The 18,194-nt window shown below is 42.9% G+C and overlaps 1 non-coding gene across 1 annotated transcript; it reads left to right on the forward strand.

Annotated features, from left to right (window-relative positions):
- Window positions 1-4,427: 4,427 nt before the first annotated feature.
- TRNAC-GCA (transfer RNA cysteine (anticodon GCA)) lies at window positions 4,428-4,499 on the forward strand. Its single transcript has one exon. It is a non-coding gene; the product is annotated as a tRNA-Cys (tRNA).
- The last annotated feature ends 13,695 nt before the right edge of the window (window positions 4,500-18,194 follow it).

The raw sequence follows: 18,194 nt of genomic DNA on the forward strand, positions 1-18,194 counted from the left end.
TGAAGATTGTGTAGTACTGTAGGAAAAAGTTAGTGTGTGCATGGACCCAGGAAGTCAAACCCATGTTGTTCAAAGGTTAACTAGATGGGGCACCTGTTAGCAGCCAGATATTTTGCCAGGTGCTGGGCATTCAGTGGTGGGTTAGAGAGATGAGATTCCTCTCTCATGAAGCTTACAGTGAGGGGAAGACAGACATTAAACAAATGAACAAATGAGACAATTTCAGAAAGTGAGAAATACTCTGAAGTTCATCAAACAAGGAGAAGTGAAGCAAAGCGACTAGATGGGAACATTCCCACTTCAGAAAGGAGGGTGGTCTGCAGGCAGCAGGACCAGCAGGTGCATGGGCTCTGGGAAGAGCACAGGCTTAGCTTGCTTACATGACAGACAGAAGGGCCGCGAGCCAGACCACAGATGAGCTGGCTCAAGAGCAGCTTGGAGAGGTGTGCAGAGGCTGGATCATGCAGGACCTTGAAGGCCATGGTGAGGCTCAAGTTCAAATTGTCTCCTAAATCCTGTGGGATGCCATGGGAGGATTTTTAAGGAAGGATAGGTTATGATCTGTCTTCTGTTTCAAAAGATGATTGTGATTTCCATGAGGAGAGGGATGGTAGGACTGCAACGATGAAATGTAAAAGAAGTTACAAGTCTATTTTAAAAAATTTTCTCATAATTCTGTACCAAGATGAATGTTGCCCTTAAAGTGAATTAATTTATTAAGTGAAAAAAGTGGTCAAAAAACTTATTCTGGTTTTTCCACACTACCTTACAGAAAAACCAGAACTTTCAGCCAACCCAATATTAATACTGGTAAATGTTTTAAAATATATACATTCACATACACACATTCAAAAACATAACACAACTTTACCTGTAAAGAGTAAAAACAACTCTATTTGCTCCAAAGTGCACTTTCTTATGTATTGGTAGATCTGATAAAAGGCATCATTAGCTACCTTTCCCCCTTGGATCTTTCATGAATACTTCACTGGTAATTGGTTAGGTCCCTTCACAACGGGAAGAGGATTACCCAGCATGACATCCATTGCTGTCAGGAACACACAGCAATTGCTGATGTTGAAGAGATAAATGGGGTGAAAATTGTTCTCACCACTCACTGCCCATCTCTGAGAGGTGGCTGGGCCATCCCATCTGTGAGGGGAAGAAAGACTTGGAAAAGCAGTGTGGCCATTAGGAGACCTTAAAGAAGTCTAAGGCCACTGTGAGGAGACCAGAAACTTGTATCTTCCAGATGTCATTAATTGTCCTAAATATCAGGGATTGCCCCTGTTCTTTACATCAGGAAAATAGCAATTACAGAAGCTATGAGGGTAAATATACTATTTCTTCCAAGAATTTACAGGCACTCCAAACTAAGGCTTGCTTAGTGTGGGTTCTTTCAGACCCTGCTTGAATGACTAAAAGAGCACATTTAATAAATTCTTTGATTTGATTACATTATTTCTTCACTCTTTTTCAAATAAGAATTTGAAGTGGCTTCTAGTGCTTTGTTTAAATGGAAAAAAAATAGTGCTTCACACATCACAGGGTTGGATCATTTTAAGGTGGTTCAGCTATTTCTTCTTGATTCCTTTCATTTTTTTCACAAGCTTGGTCAATCTTCAGAAACAATATAAAAGAAAAATTCAGCACTATTGTGGTATAAGTTCACTCTAATCCTGAACTTTCTGAATTCAAATGAATGAGGTGTGAACATTATTTACATTGGTATGGTTACATATAGCTCCCATAAATTAGATGTTTAAAATTTCAGGAGGATGTTTACTAAGCATTAACTAAATATGTTGAGACTGGCATATAATCCAGCAAGAAAAAGAAAGTGAAAGTGTTAGTTACTCAGTCGTGTCCAATTCTTTGCGATCCCATGGACTGTAGCCTGCCAGACTTCTCTGTCTGTGGGATTTCCCAGGCAGAATACTGGAGTGGGTTGCCATTTCCTTCTCCAAGGGATCTTCCCAACCCAGAGATTGAACATGGGTCTCCTGCATTGCAGACAGATTCTTTACCATCTGAGCCCCCAGGAAAGCCCCAATCCAGGAAGAAAGACCTACCCAGATACCTAAAGGTCAAATTCTCCATTGAGATGGACAGTCATGGTCAGAAAGAGAAGTTCCCTGGGACTCTACAGCATTCTTGGATACCATGGAGGGGAGAAGAAACTTGAGATTCGACCTCCTTCTCTCATGAATGGGGAAACTGAAATCAAGGTAGCAGAACCCTTGCCAATGGTCACATAGGCTGAGGGATACAAATAGGCCCAGGATTTCCTGAATCCTGGGTGATTTCATGGTGCTGCCTTTTTTCATAATTTCTCAGATTTCACACCCCAGGTGCATTTAGAGCTGGCTCATCTTTAGGGAAGGTCGGACCCTCTAGGGATCCTATGAACAGAGATGACAAGAGACAATTACAGCCCTAAGGCATGCAGGAGACCCAACCAGACAGCCAGAGATAATAGGAAGTTTGCTACTCCAATCAGGGCCCCTCAGTGGCCACAGATCCACCTGGCACTCCTGCTGTCTTGCCCGTCACACTGTTCACTGATCCCAGGGTAGATAAGGTGCAACCCGGGAAAATGGAAGAAGACTCAAGGAGCTGTGGGGACTGCAGACTTGTTCACTCGCTCCAGGCAGCAGCAACTGGGAGTCTTCAAAGACTTCTGATATACTAAGACAGACAAAAGTGGCCCATGGCCAAGTGGGCACACAGGCGCAGTGCTACCAAGGTCAGCAATATCACTGTTTACAAACATAAGAAGTTATGAGGCTGTGAGAGCGTGGGACAGGAGAGCCTGACTGACACTGTGTTGTCAGTTAATTTCTTCACACCTGCATCATCACAACTCACCATTACCACTTGCAAAGACTCCCTGTGGGTGCAATACTGCACTGAACACCTTTCATACATGACTTTGAACTTTACAGAAATCCTACAAGATCAGGCAGGTTAAGAGATAGGCTCCAGAGACAAGGCAGCCTGCATTTGAATCCCATTTGCCCTGCTTAATATCTCTGTGAGTTTTCCCCCCACATCTCAGTTGCCTCTCTGTAAAATGGGAATAATAATGTTACTAATTTTAGACAGCCATCATGACAAGTAAATGAGTAAGTTCATGTCCAGTACTTAGGAAAGTGCCTGACACATAGTAAGTGCTCCATCAACACTGCTATTATTATCGTCTTTTTTTTTTACAAAAATGGGGGAATTGAGGCTAACAGAGAACAACAAGTTCAAAATAGCACAGTAAGTAGAAGAAATAGCATCTGAGCTCCAGACTATATCACTCTAAAGGCTGTGTTATTAACCATGTTTCTAGACCACTTCCCTCTGGGGAGACTCAGATGTAACTTGTGCTCTGGGCCCCATAGGTTGTCAATCCACAGAACACCAGTTCTCTACAACCAGCAGGGAGTCAATCCCAAGACATCAGAGCTACCTTCCTCACCTGGCCCAGCCAAACTTTTCAGCCTCTTCCCAGCCCCTCCTTCCCTCATCATTTATGAGTCCTTGATCTACCTTCACTGGTATCACCTACCTTGGATCAGCAAGTATGGACACTCCCTACGTGTTGATTAAATTGAATCAAACAATCAGCCTTCTTCATCCATAGAGCAACTTTTGAGAACTAAAGGGAAGATCATGATTTCATTGGGACTCATGTTCCTATAAATAATTAGAATATTCATGCAGTTAGTTATTAAAGAATTCCCTGAAATCAGGGCTTTTCAAACTTTAGTGGGCATTGGAATCACCTGCAGTGCTTGTTAAACCAATTACTGGGCCCCACCCTGGAGTTTCCTACTTGATAGGTCTGGAGTGGGACTTGCTAATTTGCATTTCCAACAAGTTCTCAGGTGATGTCCATGCTGCTGAAATAAAAGATCACCATTAGAACACCACCACCACCAGGGTAATGATTGCTGCAGGCAAGATCACTGATAGATGCTAATATTAGTGAGCAAAGCATTAAAGAAAAATAGGATATTTGTACAGTCTCAAAGTGTCTCTAACAAGTATTTATTCACTATGGAGGTGGTTTTTATACTTGTTCACCAATTGTTTGCTTGTTCTTCCTCCAGGAATGGAGTTTAATTCCCCTCCCCTGAATGTGGGCTGGATTTAGTGACTTGCTTCTAACAAATAGAGTGTGGGACATGGGACAAGCAGTATAGTAACTTCATAGCGGGAAAACCTGGCAGATGCCACCCTCACCAAGTGGTCAAGACTAAACCAGAAATAAGTCACATTGATACCATGTACTTCCTGACATGTTGTGATAAGGGTACTTCACCTTTATGATAGTCTTCCCCAAAATCCATAGCCTCAGTCTAATCAAGAGAAAACATGAGGCCAATCGAAATTAAGAAATATTCTACAAAATAACTGGGCAACTCCTTTTTAGGCTTTCCCTGGTGGCTCAGTTGGTAAAGAGTCTGCCTGCAATGCAGGAGACCTGGGTTCAATCCCCGGGTTGGGAACATCCCCTGAAGAAGGAAATGGCAACCCATTCCAGTATTCTTGCCTGGAGAATTCTATGGACAGGGTAGCCTGGTGGGCTACAGTCCATGGGGTCAAAAACAGTGGGAAACAACTGAGTGACTAACAATTTCACTTCACTTTCATAAGTTTTAAAGTCAAAGAGGAAAGACCAAATAAATGTCACATATTAAAAGAAAATAGGATATATGGTAACCAATATAATACAGTATCCCAAATTGATCTTGAAAGAGAAAAAGGAAATTAATAACTTTTAAAAAACTGGTAAAATCCAAATAAAGCCTGTAGTTTAGTTAATAGTAGGTCTTCTTCTCAGTTTAGATAAATGTACCACAGTCATGTAAGATGTTGACACTGGGGCAGGACTGGCTACATAATTTCATGAGTATAGGCAAAGCTATTGTTTTTCCAGTTGTCATGTATGGATATGAGAGTTGAAATATACAAAAGACTGAGCACCGAAGAAATGATGTTTTCCAACTGTGGTGCTGGAGAAAACTCTCAAGAGTCCTTTGGACAGCAAGGAGATCAAACCAGTCAATCATAAAGGAAAACAACCCTGAATATTCACAGGAAGTACTGATGCTGATGTGAAGAGCTAACTCATTGGAAAAGACCCTGATGCTAGGAAAGATTGAGGTTAGAAGAAGGGGGCAACAGAGGATGAGATGGCTAGATGACGTCACCTACTCAATGGACATGAGTTTGAGCAGACTCCAGGAGATAGTGAAGGACAGGAAAGCCTGGTGAGCTGCAGTAGATGGGGTCACAAAGAGTCAGACATGACTAAGCAACTAACTGAACAACAAGTGTAAAATGAAACTCTGGGGCCACTTGTTCAAAATTTAAAAGATTTCAAGACAGCAACAGAGAAGAAAACCAGGCACAGGCCGTTCTGAACATGGGGTGCAGTGAGACCACACAGGTTGTATGCCATGAAGCCTGCCCTGCGTTTAGAGGAAGCAAGGTGTGAAGCATATAGTCAGGACTTTAGCTGAGCTGAGAGACAGCACTGAGCTGCCAGGCATCTGAGTAGCTGATTAAAGCAACAAGCTTTAAGAACGAGTTAAGCCTTTAATCACTTACTCTGATGATATAAGAGGAGAAAAGGTTGACTCCCCCTGCAACCATGCCCAGGTTGAAGGTCAGGTGAATCAGTGTGGATATGGAGTTCATCTCACTGTTGAGGGAGCCCCAAGGAACAAAAGGCCCCAGCAGTGGGAGGTGAGAAAAGTTCAGAGTGGAAAAGAACTAGGGGAGGGTGGGTACAGAGTCAGAGTGGGGAAAGATTCTTTAAGTTTTTCCCTCTTCTCCCTGATAAAGAGCATTTAGCAGAAGTTTCTGAAAAAGACCTCAACCAAAACCTTGGATAAAAGGAAGGAAGGTGTCTGGGCTAGGAATGTAAATATGAGAAAGATCTCCACCATGACGAGTGGAAGGAGGGGGCCTGAGACCCTGATTGCAGCTCCCTTCAGATGGCTGTGCACCTATGGGCAGGAAGTATGGTTAGGGCAGTGCCCCTCACAACCCCCGTGAGGCTTGCCACATGATGCCTTTGTGTTAACCTACGGTTGGGCCTGAAACATCACATGTAGGTTTTTAATCAGGGGCTGGACTGGTCATTTTTTTGTATTATGTTTGCAAGTCTTCTATAAATCTATAATTATTTCAAAATAAAACTTTTTTTAAAAAGGGCTCTCTCACCATTCTCCCATTCTTTCATCTCCCAGACCTACTAGCCATTTTGTCTATAACTGAGACTAATAAACTAAGTTTCTAAGAACTAGTTTCCTTGTCCTTCTCTCCACAGGTCTTAGACATGAATCACTGAGGCTGCACCAGGGACCTCTGAAGACCTGGATCATGGTCTACTTTGCCCTTCTCCTCTCCGCATCAATAGGCCTCTTTCCCAAATGCAAATTTTCAGCTTGTGGGAATAGATGCCTATGAGTCAGCTGCCCTATCCAGACATACCTGAACTTGGATGGATTGAGCACCACCCACAAGTCCTCCGCCAGGTGTTCACTGAGTGGACTGCCCTTGCTTCTCTCCATTCAAATTTCTTTCTCCATCTCTGACATCTCCACTAAGTTCTCACAAATACCTCAATGCAGTATACACTGCTGCCTCATGTTCAATATGTCCAGAAAGGTATTTAACCCATCACTAACCATGCAAAAAAGAAAAAAAAGAAAAAACCTGCTTTCCTCCTAACATCTGACTTTTAATGACAGTTTTGTGTTTCTAATCACCTGGGGATTAGAATCTTAGCTACATTTTGAATTCACCCCATTTCCTACCACATTCCATCAGTTATTCAGTAGTTTCTACCTCATCAATATGCCTCATCTGTTAAAGCCCCACCTATGCCACAGGTTTTAACATCTTTTTTCCTGGCTTATAACAATAGTTTCATTACTCATTCTATTGTCAAACCTATGTGCTATACCTTTTGCAGGCATGCCCTTTCTTACCTCTGAGCCTGTTCAGACCATCCCTGTTCACACTCTTCCCATCCTCCAGCCATTAAGCTAGGTAGTTCTCATTCAGCCTGTATTTGTTGATCATCACTTTCTTCCCTGATCCTTCCCAGGCCTGGGTTAGATGACACCCTCAGCCCCTGGGTTTGCCCTAACACACTGTACTGGTTTGTTTGTCCTTTGCTTTAGGCATGAAGCATGACAGCAGGGACCGTGACGTGATTATAGCCTTAGCAACCAACACGAAGTGGGATACACAGTCTTAGTTAAAACTTACTCTAAAAAAATTTTATTGACTGAAGGTATGAATGCTGGGCACTGTCCTAGGACTGGGGGTTATAAAGAATAAACCTTAGTTCTTCTTTTCAAAGATTTCACACTCAAGTAGAAGACAAAAAAAGTACAAGTACTTACTGAGTGCTTTATAAGTTAGGTACAATATTATCCCCATTTTACAAGGGAAAATTGAAATGGAAAGTTTAACTGCCCAGTTTAACAAGTGGCAGACTAGGAATTTATTATAATCGAGAAGAGGAAATAATCCAAATGTCTGTCAATAGAACTATACATGAACAAACTGTAGTCATTCATACAATAGAATTCCACTCAGCAACTAAAAGCAGTAAATAACTGATACAACAGCATGGGTGAATCTCAAAAACCTCCTGCTGAGCAAAAGAAGCCAGACACAAAAAGAGTACATGCAATATGATTCCACTTATATAAAACTTCAGAAAAAAACATAAATCTAATATGTGGTATAAGAACACAGATCAGTATTTGCCTTGGGCTAGGGCAAAACATGGATATTGACTAGCAAAACATTCAAGGGAATTTGAGGTTGATGGTAATGTTCAGTATGTAGTTATATAGGTACATATATTTGTCAAAAATCACTACCGTATACCCTGAAAAGTAGTGAATTTTACCTGATATAAATTATATCTACACAGTTTATATAACTTTTTTTAAAAGTAAAAGTAAAAACTCAGTCAAATTTCAGAATCCTTGTTTTTAACCACTATGCCGCCTAACAAATAGGATGTTTACACATTCATAGAGACTGTATCAAGCATCATGAAATATAAAACTTTGGTTTCTACCAAAATAGTTGACTATTTCCCCTCTTCCCACCAAAATTAACACTGAAAAAAAAAGTATAAAAGCAAGAGGAAAATATAAGTGTCAGAAATCAACAACGGTAATAATAACAAAATGTGAGCCCTCTGGGGACAGGATCTGGATTTTGTGCGTCAGGAGGTGGGTAGCTACAGCTTGAAACTGACAATACCCAGGGATGGTGTCCCCACAGTGTGTGGGAGGAAGGTTCTGACATTTCGCTCTCACCTCCCTGCTGTACTGTCTTGGACAAACCATCACCTATTCCTTCACAGTCCAGCCGAGCCAACACCTAACGGTATGGCAGAAAAGTCCTTTGGGAGCAGGAACAAGCAAAGAGCCGATAAATTAAAACAACACTGAGATCCTACTACACATTTATTAGAATAACCAAAATCCAGAACAATGACAACACCAAATGCTAGTGAGGATGTGGAGCAAAAGGAATTTTCATACACTCCTGGTGGGACTGCAAAATGGTACAGCCAATCTGGGAGACAGTTTGGCAGTTTCTTAACAAACTAAACACCCTCTTACCGTGTGATCCAGCAATCACATTCTTTGGCATTTATCCAAAAAAGTCAAAAACTGATGTCCACACAAAAACCTGAACACAAATGTGTATAGCAGCTTTATTCATAATTGCCAAAAACTTGGAAGCCAGCTAGATACCTTCATTAGGTGAATGGATAAATACACTGCAGCACACCCAGACGATGAACTATTATTCAGCACTAAAATGTCCCTCAGCACAGAACTTTAGATATGTATGACTAAGTGGAAGAAGCCAGCAAGAAAAGCTACATACTAGGGCTTCCCTGGTGGCTCAGTGGTAAAGAATCTGCCTGCCAATTCAGGAGACTCAGGTTCAATCCCTCCAGGAGGATCCCACATGCCACAGAGCAATTGAGCATGTGCACCAGAACTATTGAGCCTCTGCTCTGGAGCCTGGCAGCTGCAACTGCTGAGGCCCATGCACCTAGAGCCCATCCTCTGCAACAAGAGAAGCCACTGCAATGAGAAGACCGAACACCACAACTAGAGGAAAGTCCACGCAGCAATGAAGACCCAGCATAGCCAAAAATAAATAAATAATAAAATTACTTTTTAGAAAGCTACATATTGTGTAATTCTAACTCTATGACATTCTGGAAAAGGCGAAACTATGGAGACAGTAAAAAGATTAATGGTTGCCAAGAGTAGGTGGGGAAAGGAAAAGAAGAAATTGGCAGAGCACAAAGCACTTTTATGGCATGAAGAATATTCTGTATGATATTATAACGATGGATATATGTCATTATACATTTGCCCAAACCCATAAAATATACACCACCACCAAGAGTAAACCCTAAGGTAAACTATGGGTTTGGGGTGATTATGGTGTGTCAACGCAGGTTCATCCTGGTGAGAGATGCTGGTAATGGGGGAATATGTATAGGTGTAGGGGCAGAAGGTATATGGGAAATCCCAGTATCTTCCTCTCAATTTTATGGTGAACCTAAAAAAAATTATCTTTAAAAAAAGTTGATGAAAATGAGTTGAATATGCTCTGCACCCCCTCTCCCAAGCCCAGACCAGACACAACCCACAGAGGCCACCCTCTCCCCATGCCAATTCACCTGGCAGGTTTAAAGTGGAACTCCAGTTGTGGGACCTAAGGGAGCTTGGGCTTTCTGCCCTCAGACTCATCTGTTCCCCTCTCCTTAAATCCATGGAGACAGTCACCTGAACGTGACCTCTTTCCCCAACACACCTTACCAAACGACTGATTGATAGCCTCAGGGAAACATGACTTCATAAACCAAAAGAACTAGATTTGAGGATATAATTACTATGAAGAAAGGCAACATACAGAACAACACCTGAAGCAGAACTACTGAAACAAGCCTTCCAAAAATGTAAAATAAGCATGAAGATATAAAGGGAAAATATTAGCCATAGGAAGCAAAGACAAGAAATTGACAAGATCCCAAGCAGAAATGTTAGTATCAATACTAAAGCCAAAGTAAATAACACAGTCAATGGAATAAACAGCAAGATGAATTTGAAGAAAAATGAATTAGCGAATTAGAAGAACAGACTGAGGAAATGATGGAAAATATAAAAGAAAAGCTAAAAGATGCTTCTGGATGTGAAAAGATAGACTCGATATTAAGAATAGAATAGAATAAGGGGAATATAGGAGTACCAGGGAGATAGGCAGAAAAGCTGAAAGAGTAAAGAGCAGGGAAACCCACGAAAAGCTTCATAAAGAGAAGTCTTGAGATGAGATAAAAAGAAGGGTAGAAGTTTGCCAGGTGAGCATGGGAAGGAAAAATATTTCAGGCAGAGAGAAACAACGCAGGTAAACGCATGGAGGCATGAATACAAATGATCACTTGGATAGGATCTAGCAGGTAGTCTGGTGTGTCTGGAGCAAAGACTATTTGAAGGAAGGTAAAGAAAGTTAATGTTGGAAGGCAAGCAAGAAACAGGTCAGGAAAACTCTTGGGAGATCTGTAGCATAATTATACCCCATCTTAAATACCAGGAAACTAAGTCAAGCTCAGACAGTTGAGTGAGTTGCCCCAGGTCAGACTTCCAACTGCCAGGCTCGGACCGGTTCACTGCCTTACACTCAGTGGTGGCTCTGAGTTTGCTTGTAGCTTGGATGTCTCGGTGTTCTGCAAAGTCAATTAGAATTTTTTTTTAAATAAATGAATTTAGGAAGTAGAGGAGTTGTGCATCCAAGATGAGGTGAGTTGTTCTGAAGTTTCAGAGTGTCCAGTTGACAATTATTAGTTCAGGGTTAAAAGTAAGATGATCAAGACAGTTAATACAAATTCGGATATTCCCAGCATATGGAGATAGATGGGAGTGGATGGAGTTGCAACAATAATGCCGCTGGTAACCTCGGCAAACATTTCCTCAGGACAGAAACATCTTACTGGAGAAGGAGGACGTCACTAGCCAAGTGAGGAAAACTGAAAGGCCCACAGTCACACTGGCTTGGTGCTTTCTCCGTTAGTCAGATCTCAGCTCAGCTGTAGCATCTTCCGCCAGCCAGACACTGCCAGCCCATCAGATAACTCTGATTGGGATCTGAGTGCAGTGCAGTGCTCAGTCAGGACAGAATCTTTGTGACCCCATGGACTGTAGCCCACCAGGCTCCTCTGTCTGTGGAATTTTCCGGGCAAGAACACTGGAGTGGGTTGCCATTTCCTATTCCAGGGGATCTTCCTGACCTAGGGATCGAACAAACATCTCCTTCATCTCTTGCATTGTCAGGCAGATTCTTTACCACTGCACGAGTAAACCTGGGAAGTGAAAATAACCATCCTCAGGTGCATATTGTCCAAAGTCTGACTTCTTCTAAGTGACACCCAATTCTGGGATCCAGGAATACAGGAGCACTAGGGTTGCTTGGAAAACTCAAGTTGGGGAGATGTATCTCTGAATGCCAGGTGCCCAGAAGCATATCCTTTTATCCAGAAGGAAAATAATATTACTTTTATTTTGTAGATAAAGAAACCAAATCTGAGATAAGTTAAGTGACTTGCCCAAGATCATTCAACTAAGAAGCAAAACTGGGATTCAAATTGAGGGGAGGCTGGTTCCAAAGCCAAGGAGATGAAGATTAAACAAGACTGTGCTGGTGTACCCAGCATTCACTCTCATTCTTGCTTTCTCAAAGCCCAGTGTTCAGAGTGGGTCAGGAGAAAACGGTCCATGTCCTCGCTCCTAAGAAGCTTGAGAACTGAAGTCACCATTTTCTGGAAAAGAAAGAGCTCTGGGTTACAAATCAGAAGAATTGGGTCCCAGTCTGATCTATGCCACAACTTCCTGTGTGACTGTGATCAAGTCACTCACCTCTGTGGTCCCCATCCCCTCTGCAAAAGGAAGAGTCTGGAAATGCAGGTGTCTGTGACTGGCAGGAGGCTTCCCTGAGACCCTATGCCCCACCCAGCAGAGCTGGCAGTATCCAATTCTCTCCTCCCAATGCCTTTCCTCTTATCCATTCATACCAGCCATTACAGCTAGGGCTTCCCAGCTGAGGGCTGGGTATGGATTGTTTGAGAAGCCATATGGCATCCCAGTGCAGCCGAGAGTCCAATCTCAAGGGGAAACCATTGTTCATTCATCTGGACCGAGTGACATTCTTTATGCAAGAATAACTCTTGATTAAAGGGTGAGTTTTAATGGAAACTAATTAGGCAAACTCTTTAGCCTGGGCATAATGATCAAATGAGCTGTCACACCATACCTGATACAATGATCTCACTCGCTACAAGATTTTATTCCTTAGCAATTACACTCCCACATGGCACTGCGTGCCGTTATTGCCTGGAGCACACATGTCAAATTAAAGAGCAACTTATGCACCTGATATTTAATTATTGCCTAGTACTACAGACACCCGGGGAATGTCAAAGTGAGCAGTCCTGCTCGGGAGAAACGAAAACTGAAATCTACTTCTGCAAGGGAGTGAAAAAAATAGGGATAAAATATGTATAGGCTACTATAGTTCCTTATTCAGCCGTCTTACAATTCAGTTACAAAACTTGTTCTCCCCAACCTTGAATAATTTACCATTTTTTTTTTCCTTCATCCAGAAAAAGTCAGCAGTTGGAGAGTTGTAGGTAAAGATACAGGGGTCCAATTGGTACTTGTTTACCTACATGATTGATGTGGTCAGATCTGGTCAACATTGAGCTCTTCCTGTAAGTCATTCTTTCCCTAACAGACTCTGACAGGAAAGAGGGTGCCTGGCATACCTTTCTAGCCCAAAGGGAAATATCTTCCCTCAAGGCTGAGCACTCAGGAAGCCACATCTCACACCAGTCACACGAGCAACACATTTGAAAATTTGACTGAAGTTTCCCCACAAGTTGGGACAGTGAGAGGCCATGAGAATGGAGGCTCTATCTCTACTTTGGTTAGAATACTCTGGAGAAATTTGCAAACATATGGATGCTCTTAATCCCATCCCAGACTATTTACATTAGGATCCAAGGCTTTAACTTTTGGGGCTTCCCTGGTAGCTCAGCAGGTAAAGAATATACCTACAATGCAGGAGACCCTGGTTTGATTCCTGGGTTGGGAAGATCTCCTGGAGAAGGAATAGGGTACCCACTCCAGTATTCTTGAGCTTCCCTGATGGCTCAGCTGGTGAAGAAGCTGCCTACAATGCAGGAGACCTGGGTTCGATCCCTGCATTTGGAAGATCCCCTGGAGAAGGGAAAGGCTACCCACTCCAGTATTCTGGCCTGGAGAATTCCATGGACTGTATAGTCCATGGGGTCGCAAAGAATCGGACATGATTGAGTGACTTTCACTTTCTGAAAAGGAGGACTGGGTAATTTGTAAGGCTCCTCAGATGATTCTAATACTCAAGTAGGGCCAAGAACAACTGGTCTGGATTTGGAACCAGCCAGGCCAGAGCTTAGTGTTATAGGAACTGCTTTCTGCCCTCAAAAAGACTTCCACACCTCAGTGCCTTTGGATGTGCTGTTCTCTCCTCTGGAATGTTCTTTCCCATCCCTTCTTTCTACCTGGAAAAGAAAATTATCCTTCAACATCAAATACATATGCTATTTTCCTCTGAGGTCTCCCCATGATTTCCCCAAGCAGAGTTGCTTCATCATCCACCAGGAGCCAGACACAAGGCTCAAAGGATCATTAAACTATCCTGCTCTCCTCAGCGGGGGTTCAAGAAGGGAATCCCCATGTCTCTAGCAATCATCTATGAGTCCCAGCTGAGCAAACTCTGAGAATATCTTGGTCCCTTTGGCTCCAGATAAAGAAATTCAATTACTCATTATCAGAATTGCACTGCCTAATACTAAAATGCCTTAATATGAGAGCTTTTGTATTTAGTAAACTGCACAGCTTGTGAAAACCCCCTCCAAACATCTGGCAAGAGGCCCAGCAGAGGTAGGGCTGAAACCTCTAATGATGGCAACATGTAAACAAGTGTTTTGTTTCAACTGATAATCATTAACTTCCAGTGTCAGGCTTACACCTAGAGGTCTGATGCCTCAGCCTTGCAAAGGCCTCTGGGAAACAGCAGCTGGGGCAGGGCCTATGCTGAGCCGATGGGGAGGGAGGGGGTGGGAAGGCCTGTCACTATCAACCTGGAGAGGCAGGAGGTGACGGGAGCAGATGCCTCTGATGAAAGCAAATGCCATCAGGGAGTCCTAACTTCCTTTCAAGGATGTTCATACTGGGCAAGGGTTGCTTCTCGACTATGCCTGCCTAACTGGCAATAAAGCCCCAGTTTCTCTATCTGCCAAATAGAATTAACAAAGGTTCCTACTTTATAGTTGTGAGACATATGTAAGAAAACATGCTCCAGCCAGGCTTTTGGCACTGCCCTGACTTACAGAAAGTAGTCAATAAAAGAAATTTCCAATTTCTTTCTCCATTATTTCCCTTCAGATGTTCCTAACTGGGAACTAGACTAGTCTGAAGACCCCTGTCCTAACTCACTAAATAATGGCTATTTGACCCCAGGATCACTGGGCTGAAGTTTGTGGTGTTTGTACACATGAGTATCATAATAGAAACTGATAAAGGAACATCTAGGTTTTTATTCTCATTGACCATTAACAAACACTGGTGCTGAGTAATCCTTCACATTATAACTCATGTGCAAATATCAATTCATTCCATAAATATTAACTGAGTAACTACTATGTTCCAGATACTATGTGTCCTGAGATGATTAAGAAGTGTGTTCACAGCTTGGGTTCTGGGAAAGCAGACAGCAAGACAGAGAGGAGGTCACCATGGAGTGAGTCTAGGACCCACTTGTGTGAAAGGGAGATGTTATGGACTGAACCGTGTCCCTCCAAAATTCATGTAATAAAGCTCTAACCCTGAGAGTGACTGTATTTGGAGATAGGGCCTTTAAGGAGATAATTAAGGTTAAAATTCCCTGGTGGCTCAGAGGTTAAAGCGTCTGCCTGCAATGCAGATCCCTGGGTCAGGAAGATCCCCTGGAGAAGGAAATGGCAACCCACTCCAGATTCTTGGCTGCAGAATCCCATGGACGGAGGAGCCTGGTGGGCTATAGTCCATGGGGTCGCAAAGAGTCGGACACAACTGAGCGACTTCACTTTCACTTTCAAAGTCAGAAAAGGGCTTCCCAGGTAGCTCAGTGGTAAAGAATCTGCCTGCAATGAAGGACACTGGGTTCCATCCCTGGGTCAGGAAGATCCCCTGGAGAAGCAAATGGCTACCCACTCCGGTATTCTTTCCTGGAGAATCCCACGGAGAGAGGAGCCTGGTGCGTTACAGTCCATGGGGTCACAAAGAGTTGGAGATGACTAAAGTGGCTTAGCATAGCAGAGCACATACAAAGTCATAAATGCAGGACTCAGATTTGATAAGACTGGTATTCTCATGAGAAGAGGGAGAAACTAGAGCACTCTCTTGCTCTCTCTTCATAAGCACAGAGGAAAGACCAAGTGAGGATACAGTGGAAAGACCAAGTGGGGATACCGTGAGCAGGGGGCTGTCTGTAAGCCAGGAAGAGAGAACCCAGAAGCAGAAGCCCAAACCAGCCAGGACCTTGATCTTGGACTTCCAGCCTCTATGACTGTGAGATAACAAATTTCTGTTGTTTAAACCACCCAGTCTGTGGTATGCCATTACAGAAGCCTGAGCTGACAAACACAGAGATGAAGGAAGCAGGAAAGGGGGGAGGCAGACACTGAGCTGTAACTCAGGCCCAATAAAGACCTCAGGTGACCACATGGGGAGCTCTGGAGCCTGAGGGCCTTTCTGAGCCTCCTCCCAATCCAGAGAGGGGCTGGGCTGTTATGCCCCCTAGGTCATCAGTCATTGGATGCAGGCTGCCCCTGAAAAGAGGTGTGACCCTGGAACAGGTAGTTTCCTTCTGCAGAGCCAATCCCCAAGAAGGCCGGCGGGACTCTGTACATCCCAGCCTCCCGTCACAAGGAGTTCCCTATGGCCCCGTGACTAGTGCCCTTTGTCCAGCTCCCACCATGTGCCAGAAGCCTCATAAATGTCATTTACTTGGTCCTCATAGTACTCCTGTGAGAAAATACCCATTTCACAGAGAAGGTGAAATAACGTCCAAAGCCACAAATCTGATACCTAACGAAGGCAGAATTGAAAGAGACCTCTCTTTCCCATCAATCCTAGTCTTGTCTTGACAGCATGCTTCCTCCCCCTTGGAAACCTTCATTTTCCACAAGAGGTTTTCCCTGTCCTCCTCTAGCAGGTATATGTGCCCATAACACCCTGTGCCTCCCTCTTCAAAGCCTATAGCACTTTGCATTATCAGCAGTCACATTGTATGTGTTAGTTGCTTAGTAATGTCCAACTCTTTGCAACACCATAGACCGTAGCCTGCCAGACTCCTCTGTTCACGGAATTCTCCAGGCAAGAATACTGGAATGGGTTGCCATTTCTTCCTCCAGGGGACCTTCCTGATCCAGGGATCGGACCCAAGTCCCCTGCATTGAAGGCAGATTTTTTACCCTCTGAGCTACCAAGGAAGCCTGGTCACATTAGCTGACACAACCCTGGTGGCTCAGACAGTAAAGAATTTGCCTCCAAAGCAGGAGACCTAGGTTTGATCCCTGGGTTGGGAAGATCCCCTGGAGGAGGGAATGGCAATCCACTCCAGTATTCTTGGCTAGAGAATTTCATGCACAGAGGAGCCTGGTGGGCTACAGTCCATGGGGTCACAAAGAGTCCAGCACAACTGAGTGACTAACACTTTCACTTTAACATTTACCATGTCTCAGGCACTGTTCTGGCACTTTTCAAACATTAATGTATTTAATCTTTTCAATAGCCCTATGAGATACTATTTTTCTCATTCTTATTTACAGATAAGAAGGCTAATAAGATATAAAACTGTTAAGTAACTTTCCCAGAGATACCCAACCAGGGTTTGAACCCACTTGATCTGGTTCCAGATATTATACTATTCTGTCTTGGGGTCATTTCTGCCACCCTTCTGATTTGCAAATGTTTGGAGAACATGGACGAGTCTCATTCATTTTTTCCACCCCAGTGACTTACCTGGGACTGACATATCCTAAGCTTTTCGTAAGGTTTTCCTAAACAACTAAGTGATGGCTTTCACATGAACATTTTGAAAATAATTGGATCTGCTCTATGTGGACAAAGCCTAGAAGAAAAGACAGACCAAAAAAAATTCTTTTGGTCTGTTGAGACATTGAGATAATGGGTGAATTTTAATTTTAATCATCTGGATATTGAGAGAATACTGGTTTTTAAGAATTCAAAATGGGTGACGACAAAATTTATCTGCATTTCCTATTGCTGTCATGAGAGTGGACCTCTAGTACATTTCAGATGGCATTCCTACTGGGATGCAGGCTTCTCCAGTCCATGAAGCTCAGGTCCAGAAAACATCTCAGGTGTCACGGCAGGGCAATGTCTTTCCAATGACCCCATAACCAATTCTAAGATGAAAAGATCAAGATTCCCATCATCACAACTCAGAATTATTGATACCCAGAAATGATGTAAAGAATATTTTGGTGGCCATTTAAGCCTGTTTCTAACTGAACTCTAGGGACTTGGCAGATTCCCCAAGTCTTCAGATCTTCAGATTCCCACTAGGACATTTAGATAAGCAGACCCTTATGCAGCTGACAAGTAATCAAAATGAGCCAGTGGCCTGGGAGGCTCTGAGAAATTACATTGCATTCTCTCATCTCACTCCCGTACTTGCTGTTTATTTATATTCATTCATTCACTCATTTATCTGTTCAACAAATGTAACTAGGGTCCTACTAGATGTCAAGAAGTTTTCTAGTCTTGAAGAATACATACTGAACCCAGATGAGTCCTTTTCTTTTATGGAGTTTATAGTCTAATGAGAGAATACGGACAATAAACAAATGATATAACTTCAACTCATGATAATTTCTATAAAGAAAATAAAACATGAAAGAAATCAAAGAGGACACAAACAGATGGAGAAACATACCGTGTTCATGGATTGGAAGAATCAATATTGTCAAAATGGCTATTCTACCCAAAGCAATCTATAGATTCAATGCAATCCCTATCAAGCTACCAACGATATTTTTC

Source organism: Dama dama, chromosome 1 (assembly GCF_033118175.1).
Source record: "Dama dama isolate Ldn47 chromosome 1, ASM3311817v1, whole genome shotgun sequence".
Lineage (NCBI taxonomy): Eukaryota > Metazoa > Chordata > Mammalia > Artiodactyla > Cervidae > Dama > Dama dama.